Source organism: Aphelocoma coerulescens, chromosome 4, assembly GCF_041296385.1.
Source record: "Aphelocoma coerulescens isolate FSJ_1873_10779 chromosome 4, UR_Acoe_1.0, whole genome shotgun sequence".
In the NCBI taxonomy this organism is placed as follows: domain Eukaryota; kingdom Metazoa; phylum Chordata; class Aves; order Passeriformes; family Corvidae; genus Aphelocoma; species Aphelocoma coerulescens.
Window position 1 is genome coordinate 34,067,663 of NC_091017.1, and position 8,286 is coordinate 34,075,948.

Genomic DNA, 8,286 nt, shown 5'->3' on the forward strand with positions numbered 1-8,286 from the left:
GGACATTTCCAGGCACACACAGAAGCTTTCAAATGGAAACACCTACAACATTTGGCTCTAACTGTGATGAGACCATGTCCAGGTTAGTGTTTTTATTGCTGTTTTGATCTTGGGCATCAAACACCTCACTGCAACTGAGTTGATTGCATCGGAAGTCTCCTCTCACAGCTGGTTACTTGTTGTAAGTTACTTTAGCAAGTTCTCTGCAGAGCCAAAATGTCAGTGAGAGCAAAGTACCCGTTCTTTGCCCACCATTGGGAAGGCTGAGGACACACCTCCTTCCATTACACCCACAAGTAGGCAACTTTGACAGCACTATGAAAATTAACAGCTTATTTACTTGCAATGATGAATGCAGGCATAACATATTTTAAGAATTATTAACTTTGTTACTTCATCTAAGCTAAAAAGCCACCTTCTTTCTATGTACTTAAGATTTTCTCTTTTATTTACTTTGGGTTTTTTTAAGTGCATCGTTTCCTATTTTTAGCATCTAAACCTTACTTGCACCTGTGGATGGCTGCATAAGATACCTGCTTTATTCTTTTATAAAGGTATTCTTTTATAAAGGTAAGTTAAGTGTATCTCTGATTTCTAATAACAGTGTAGAGATGCTTAAAATACTGACCATGTTTAATTTGAATTCAGAAGCTACTTCTGATATCGACTTCTTCATTCTAGGAAATAAATCTATTTATTTTCTAGCACAAGCTTCCCATTAAAACCATCAATTTCTTTTAATTCTTACTTGGAGAAAATAAGTTTTCACAGCAGGCTGTATAGCCTTGCTGTAATGCAAAAAGAGGCAAAAGGGTTTCTAGCATACCAGAATTCCACCAATTGCTATTTTCTCTAGTCTATTAAAATTAAGCACAGAATGTGCATATTATTGTAGGCACACTTTGAATTCTCACCAATAATCTGCATCCTATTCTAGAACCAGTGAGTAAGTAATGCCTTGGATGATGCCTGTAACAATCGACTGCCAAACCACCAGATAGCAGAGACAGTCCAGAAGTTGTCCATACGATATTTGGGTGTTCCCACACAATCTGTTCATAAGGAAGCTGGATAGAAAATGCAACAATAGATAAATCTCGGTGTTTTTCTTAGTCAGAATCAAAGATACAGTATTTGGTTAATATGCTCATAATTTACTTCCTTTTTTTATAGAGGTAAGGTTAACATTAAGTAGCCTATGATTAAAGAGGATCTAAGAAAATAAGCCAAACTTTGCTTTCATTCAAGCAGTTTTCTACAGACACAAGAACAGATCTTCAACTATTTTTTTACTTGCTAAAGGAAAAGTCTTGTCTACTAACTACTAAAAGGGAAAAAACCACTTGTTCTGAAAGTGCATTATATAATTTTTAAAAATTGTTAAAGAACAAAATCCACTGCATGGTCTTTATAAAACTGTGATTTATATTCTTTAAAGTGATTCTCTCATTATAAAAATTATTTCTGGATGTCTTGAAATCAAGAAGGAAAATATATATGCACTCTTTTCCTAGCTTGCTTGGGGTCTTATATAAGGTAAAGGCAAACAGAACTATCATCTTCCCTAAATATAATTTTTCCTTAATAATAACAACAGGTTTTCCATTCATTTAATGTGACCATCTCATCCCTCCACTGCAGATCAAAATGAGAATTAGTAAGTACTCAGGCCATGGTTTAGAAAATCCAAATGAAAAGCACACTTGTTACAGAGAGGGTATGGGTTTCTTAACAACCCCTTCAAATGAACTTTCTTAGGCAGTCTGTGTGAGTTTCATTCTTGCCAACAATGCAGCTGCTGTGGGTGCAGGATTCATGAAACCCAGTATCATGTGTATTATTAAGGAATCTTTCAAATGTAAAAAAGACTCAACGCTTACATCTGCAAACCTGGTCAAACCATCAACAGATAATTTTAATGACTGAGTGTGGACACTGCCTGGTTTTATAACCAAGCAGTTTCAAATTACTTAAAATAGTTGGACTATTTGGAATTATTGTAAAGCTGAATCCAATGTCCTGAACATCCAGACTGGTATTCATATTTTCCAGCTCGCAAGAAGCCAGGATACTTTTATGAAGTGCAGAAATGGGTGATTAGTAACTGTTCCAGCACATATTCAATATGTTTCATTTTAGTTTCTGGAATGCAAGATGTGGAGTTGCTTGGTATCCCTGGGTCACTGGGTCTTCTGTCAAGCTGTAGGGTACAGGACATTGGTTGAGAAGGGTTCCACATCTGCCTTAAAATTACCTGGCAAGCAGCCCCAGGCACAGCTGGAGGAAATCCTCTGCAGTACACAGGAGTGGAGCCTGAATTAGCAGACCTGGCTGATGGGTCAGCATGCCTGGTCTAATGTCCTGCCAGGCACACCCACAAAGGCTGTGCACCAAGTACCTGGAAGGTGGATTTAAGCCTGAAACTATAGGATTATGGCCACTCTTGCATCAGTTTGTTGGCCAAAAATCTGCACGGCCTCAACTTGTGTTACAGAACTGAAAAATAGTTTGTGTTCCTATTTTTACCTCTGCACAATGTTGTTTCTGAACATGGTTTTGGTTCCTTTTTTTCTTGGTATTTATTGTCATAATTATTTTTTAATACAGTGTAAAAGAGGAGAAAACAATAGTTTTATAATTACGTGGAAAGGATATCCATGATAACAGGACAGCTGTTAGGTATTTTCCATGATCCCCTCTTTTTTTATATCCACAAGGATTTTCTGCCCACAGACTGCACAGATGTAATTGGACAAATGTCTTGTTGGTATGCCACTGATGTTGTAAAAGTGTCAAGATTAAATTTACAGGAAAAAAAAAAGCCAATGAACAACAAAATATTTGCTTAGAGTCAAGGATGCATAAACACATTTCAGCTGTCATCAAAGATAAGAACAGCATGAAAATGGCTACAGTTGTCTAAGTTTACTAGTGCCAGGATGCACAGTTACCAAAAAATAATTAAAATCTTATTGCTGATGCAAGGGCTTTAGCAACCATCTGCTTGATGTTAAGTAACTGGACGTAAGGTGATTATGTCAGCATAATTCTCTTATTTGAAAGGGGAAAATAGGAAGAAAATAAAAAGGAAAGGACAAGAAGAGTCTTTCACAGACTTTGGGGAAGGAAGAAACTTGTCCTCCTATGGCAATTAGGAAAATGGTGTAGTTTCTTGCACATTAGGATCTGCCTTCTGGAAACCCCAAATCCCCAAAGGCCTGGCATATGGCAGTGGCTACTGCATTAACAGTGTTCTCCTAATCATAAGATTGTCAAGGGAGTTCAGCCTTTGTCTGGCACAAGCTCTTCTCAAGGAAAAGTGAGGTTAGTTTACTGCAGGAGTATCCAGTAGACCTTATTGTGATGAACCCAGGGGCACAAGAAATTAAAGAGCTCCCTTCCAGTCCTTGCAAGTGGTATTGGGGGCGATGTACCCTGGCAGGTACAGCAGTGGTGGAAGCCATGTAGGCAGGACAAATCTCCACAGAGTCTCTTCCCATCATTCCCACAGTACAATACATAAAAAAGCAGTGTCACTGCAAAATCCACATCAGAGTCATCAGACTCTTTTCTCTCATAAGACCACGAAAAATTACTCATGTCAGTCTGTTCTTCACTAAAACACCAGAACTTCTTAATTCACCTAGAAATTTTACCTGGGTAGAATTTGAATTTTTTTTATGTTTGTCCAGGATTTCTGCATCCCAATCAGAGCTACTGTGCTGGACTCAGTCTGAGGTGCTGTGTGACCAGAAATTCCAGGGATTCCTCAAGAATGAGTAGATAACCTCATAATGCATCTGATGTAAGTCCAACACTTCTTGAAAGGGTTGCAGATATTGCACACATATAAATCAGCTGTTCCTTTAAGTCTCAGACCTATTGCCCATACATTGTATAGTTGATTAATCTAAAAGTATGTAGCTCTGATGGAAAATTCTTGGCAGAAACTTAGCAGTCTTGTGTTACCAATGCTGTTCAGCTTTATTCTGTCAAACTATTTTCTTTAGCTAAATTCTCCACTGGTGTATTTCTAATATACAGCTACAAAATTTGTTAGCTCTGATGCAAAGGCTTTTACTTTGTGTCCTGTAGCAGCAGAAATGACAAGTCCTTTTTAGTGCTGAGAAGCTTCAGTTTCATAATATTTTGTAGCCAGGTTTCAGTCTCCCAAGACCTGTTACACATAACACAGTCTCAGAGAGTTGACAGCAGACATTAAGATTTTTGCAGACTCTATTGGGTTGGGAGGTTTGTGGGTAGGGGATTAGATACCACTTTAAATACCACTGCATTTTAGCAAAAATTTTGCTCTGAGGATTTATATTCAGTGGGCTCTTTCAGCTACAGAAACTTAACATTTCTTTGACTGGCATGTTACACCTTATTGAGATTTGGCTGATCTTGTTCCTTCTGCAAAACAGGGAAATGAATCTAATTGTTCTGTATAATAAGACTGTAAACAAAGTCCCTTTCTATAAGAAAATGTGCCAGCTTGGCCTACCTATAGCAAAGCTGAGCAGCTGTGGCTCCAAAAGCAGTTCATAACCTGCTCTCAACAGTGCTGGCTGTCAAGCATATTCATACTTTTAGTGTTAGGGTGTTTGCTCCTGCAAAACAAAATGAAAATTAGCCTGCAGTTTGAAGGAAGCAGGAACTCATTGGAGTAAAAATCTTTGGCAATAGTCAAAATAAAGAGATCTCCAAGCAACATTATAGCCTGGTAGAGTAGGAAATCATGATCATCAGAAAGAATTACAATGTGGTTTTGATATGAATGTACTTATTTATTTTTATCCATTATGTCAAGACTTTTGATGTCTCATCACCTTCAGGTGCATGAATGGAGAACTGAGGATTAACTCAGAAGTTAGGGGAATAAATGAGTGAACACAGTGGCTGTACAAAGTTGAAGGGTTTTCCCCTTCTCTCTTCACACCACAGACAGAAATTGTGAAATGACTTATAATCAAACTTCAGGTCATCTATGCAATAAGAAACCCCCAAGTAGCAAGAGGACCTACAGGTCCACAATGCAAAAGGGGTTTCATATGTAGAGGTGGGTGGTGAAGAGATCAGCCTAGAGCAATTTCACTGCATACAAAGCAAAATCTATCAAATAGAAAATCCTAACTGTTGCCAATCCCGATTTTACCTGAACTTAACTACCTAAAGAATTAATTAAATCCAAACATGGTAAACATTATACCTAGGTAACCCACAATTCCAATTGCATTTATGGATCATGAGGAACAATTTGTACACTAACATATGGATAGAAGAAAGAAAGACTGCTCAAGACCTTGTGTATTTTGCAGTGGTGCAGAATGCTACATGTGTATCTTCTACTCAAGTATTTATGTAAATTCAACAAGGTTTATGCTTCTGTATTTTGCTCTTACTTAGAGGTGAATAAAAATGTATAATACAGAAAAAAAGTACAGGAAGGAACCCCCATCAAACCCAGTTTGTTTTGCTTCAGTCTTCACAAGAAATGGTAACTGTGAACAAATTGCTAAGGTAATTAAAACTAATAGTTTGGATTTGTGAAGGAGGGAAACAAAGGACAGAACAGGACAAAAAGAGGTAAAAAACAACTGAGGCTAGTTAGATACAGTTAATTCAATATACCACCTATGAAATTTATCTATATCACTTAAAAACCAACAAAACCAGGATATCCTGTGATGTTCTTCCCAAGAGAGGTTGCTCTGAAAGTGATGTAACTAATAACTGAGAGCATTCCTCACATGGACAGGGTTTTCTACCAGCAAAGGTTGATGGTGAAATAAAGAGAAACAACCCACATAAGTAGCAGTGGGACTGTTGGCAAAATTGAGACTGTCATTTCGAAGTAATGACATCCCATGTTGCCATTGTGCATGGTCAGGTTTGAATAACAGACTGTCGAACTCTAAAACTTAGACATAAAATGTTACTTGTACAGCATCTGACCCAGGAGTGCCTTTGACTCTAGAATGTTAGTCTGCCTTGCACCCTGTAAATAAGTAGTAAATCCAATGTAGTAATTGGTTATAACAACAAGAGACAACTCATCAAACCCCTCACATAATATCCTTAAAACGTAAATTGTCTGCTGATGGAATTATTTTTACTGTTACAAACATTAAAGTTTGTTTTAGAACTCAAATTACATATGGTGACTACAAGGTTAAAGCTTTGGGAGCAAGTTTTCTGAAATCAGAGGAGGCACTTTGTCCTTTAAGCCTTAGAGCTGCTCTTAGGAACTTCCAGAAAGGCACATTTGGTTGCATTGCTCTGGGTGGTGCTTGGGTACACACCCACACTGATGAAGGATTTTCTTAAAAACTCCTTCTTCAAAACAAAATGCTGTGGCTTAAAGTTTTAAACTTTTTCCCTAAATGAAATTACATCAAACTCAAAACCTATATTGGCTTGAGCTGCCCACAGTGATGAGATATTGTATTTCTTTTCCAATAAGCACATATTTGACACCTGCTGAAGAGTTAAAAGCCCTATAATATCAGTTCTCTCTCTAGTCATGTTAAGAAACCATGGATTTGGGATTGTGGAAGCCTGATGATGGCAAAGATAAAGCAAGACTGACTTTAGTATGTGTTTGTAGAGTTAACTCCTGGATCCTTACAGAAATGTTACTAAAAATAAAATCCCCAAAAACTCTGAGGGGAGACAGTTTTAAAATTTATGTTTGGTTTGGTGCAGCAGGATTCTTTAAAAGCAAACAAAAAGCACGATTCACCTAGAGTAAAAGGATATCTCTATGGAAGATGAATCTCTTTCCTTAATCCAAAAGGTAGAATTCTGAATGAATGTGTGTTACTCCTTGTGCAACTTAAACCAGTTTTGCCACAGATTTCAACTGAAGGAGGACTCAATTCGTTTTCTTTAGAAAAAAGGAGAAACCCTTAAAAATAATCTCCCACAAGCCCCAAAAAACATGGAACCCTTGAACAAACTGGTATTGTACAATATAATTTTAAATTAATTAAGAGATAGAAACACCTGTAGAAGATAACAACACAGCATCACTAAATCACATCGGTGTTAGGCCTGTCTCCACCCTGCAGCCCTGACTTTAGGAGAGCACAGTCTGCTGTCTGTGACCATAAAAGTGACAGAGCTCTTTCCAGGCCCTGCTGCCCTTCTCACATGCCACAGGTCAGTGGCCTCTACTCACCCCTGACCGCAGATCCTGAGGTTTCCCAGCTGTCACCAGAGGCCACCCAAGGTTTTCTGTTGCCTGCCTGGCTGGTTACTGTCTAACATGAACCCTCTCCTGTTCACTGTGCTGATGTTCTGTGGGTTGCTTTTTTTGTTTTCCAGTAAAGTAAAGTTTGAATTTAAGCAGCAAAGCCAAAACCACATGAGTACATATATTCAGTAAATTGTCTACTTTCTAATAAAGAAATGGTAACAGAATTTTGTCATCATGTTAGCTGCAAAATTAAATGCTAGTTAATTAAAAAATGGTAGCGCAACCTTCTGTTGGGTGATGCTGTTACTGGATCAATTGGTATATATTACTTGCAGTAATTGTTTCAACTTTCCTTATTGATTTTTATGTCTTCCAGATTGTTAATTTTAATACTATTAGCTTCTACATGAAATGCATGAGTATTTCGTTATATAAATGAGAACAAAGATAGGAATGGAGTAATATAGATGCAAACCTCAGTATAGATTTATTATTAATACTGGAAGGTCACCATCTGGACAATTCCATAAAATAATACATCTGCATTGCTGCTAAATAGGAGCTTTAACATCTGGATCATATTATTCCAAATTTTCCTCATCCACTCATCATAGCAAGAGGAATTTCCTGACAAATTAGATTGCTGCCCAAAGGTAAAATGTTTTTCTCATTACCATACTTTAAATGAGCTCAAAAAGACCTAGAAATGAAGTCAGCATCAGCGTCATAGACAACTTTCCCATTTTCTAATTATGCAGGTTGAACAGGTCGTACAAGCACCAACTGAAAAACATCCATCTGTCCTCTGCTTCCCTCACAATGCTCTCCCCCACTCCGAGGAAGTAAGAATGGCTATCACCAGGAAATTCAACATAAGAGCATTATCCCACTATCCTTTCCGTCTTATAGCATAAGGTAAAAACTGTATACATAATGAAAATAACTGTGTAATAATTGGATTTATTGTAAGAGATTGACCTTACCAGAACTTGTTAACTTGGCAACACAAACTAGCTGGCTCCCTAAAAATCTAGTTTCTTTTGATGTAGGCATATTCAAATACCCAAAAACATGCATTGAAGAAATAA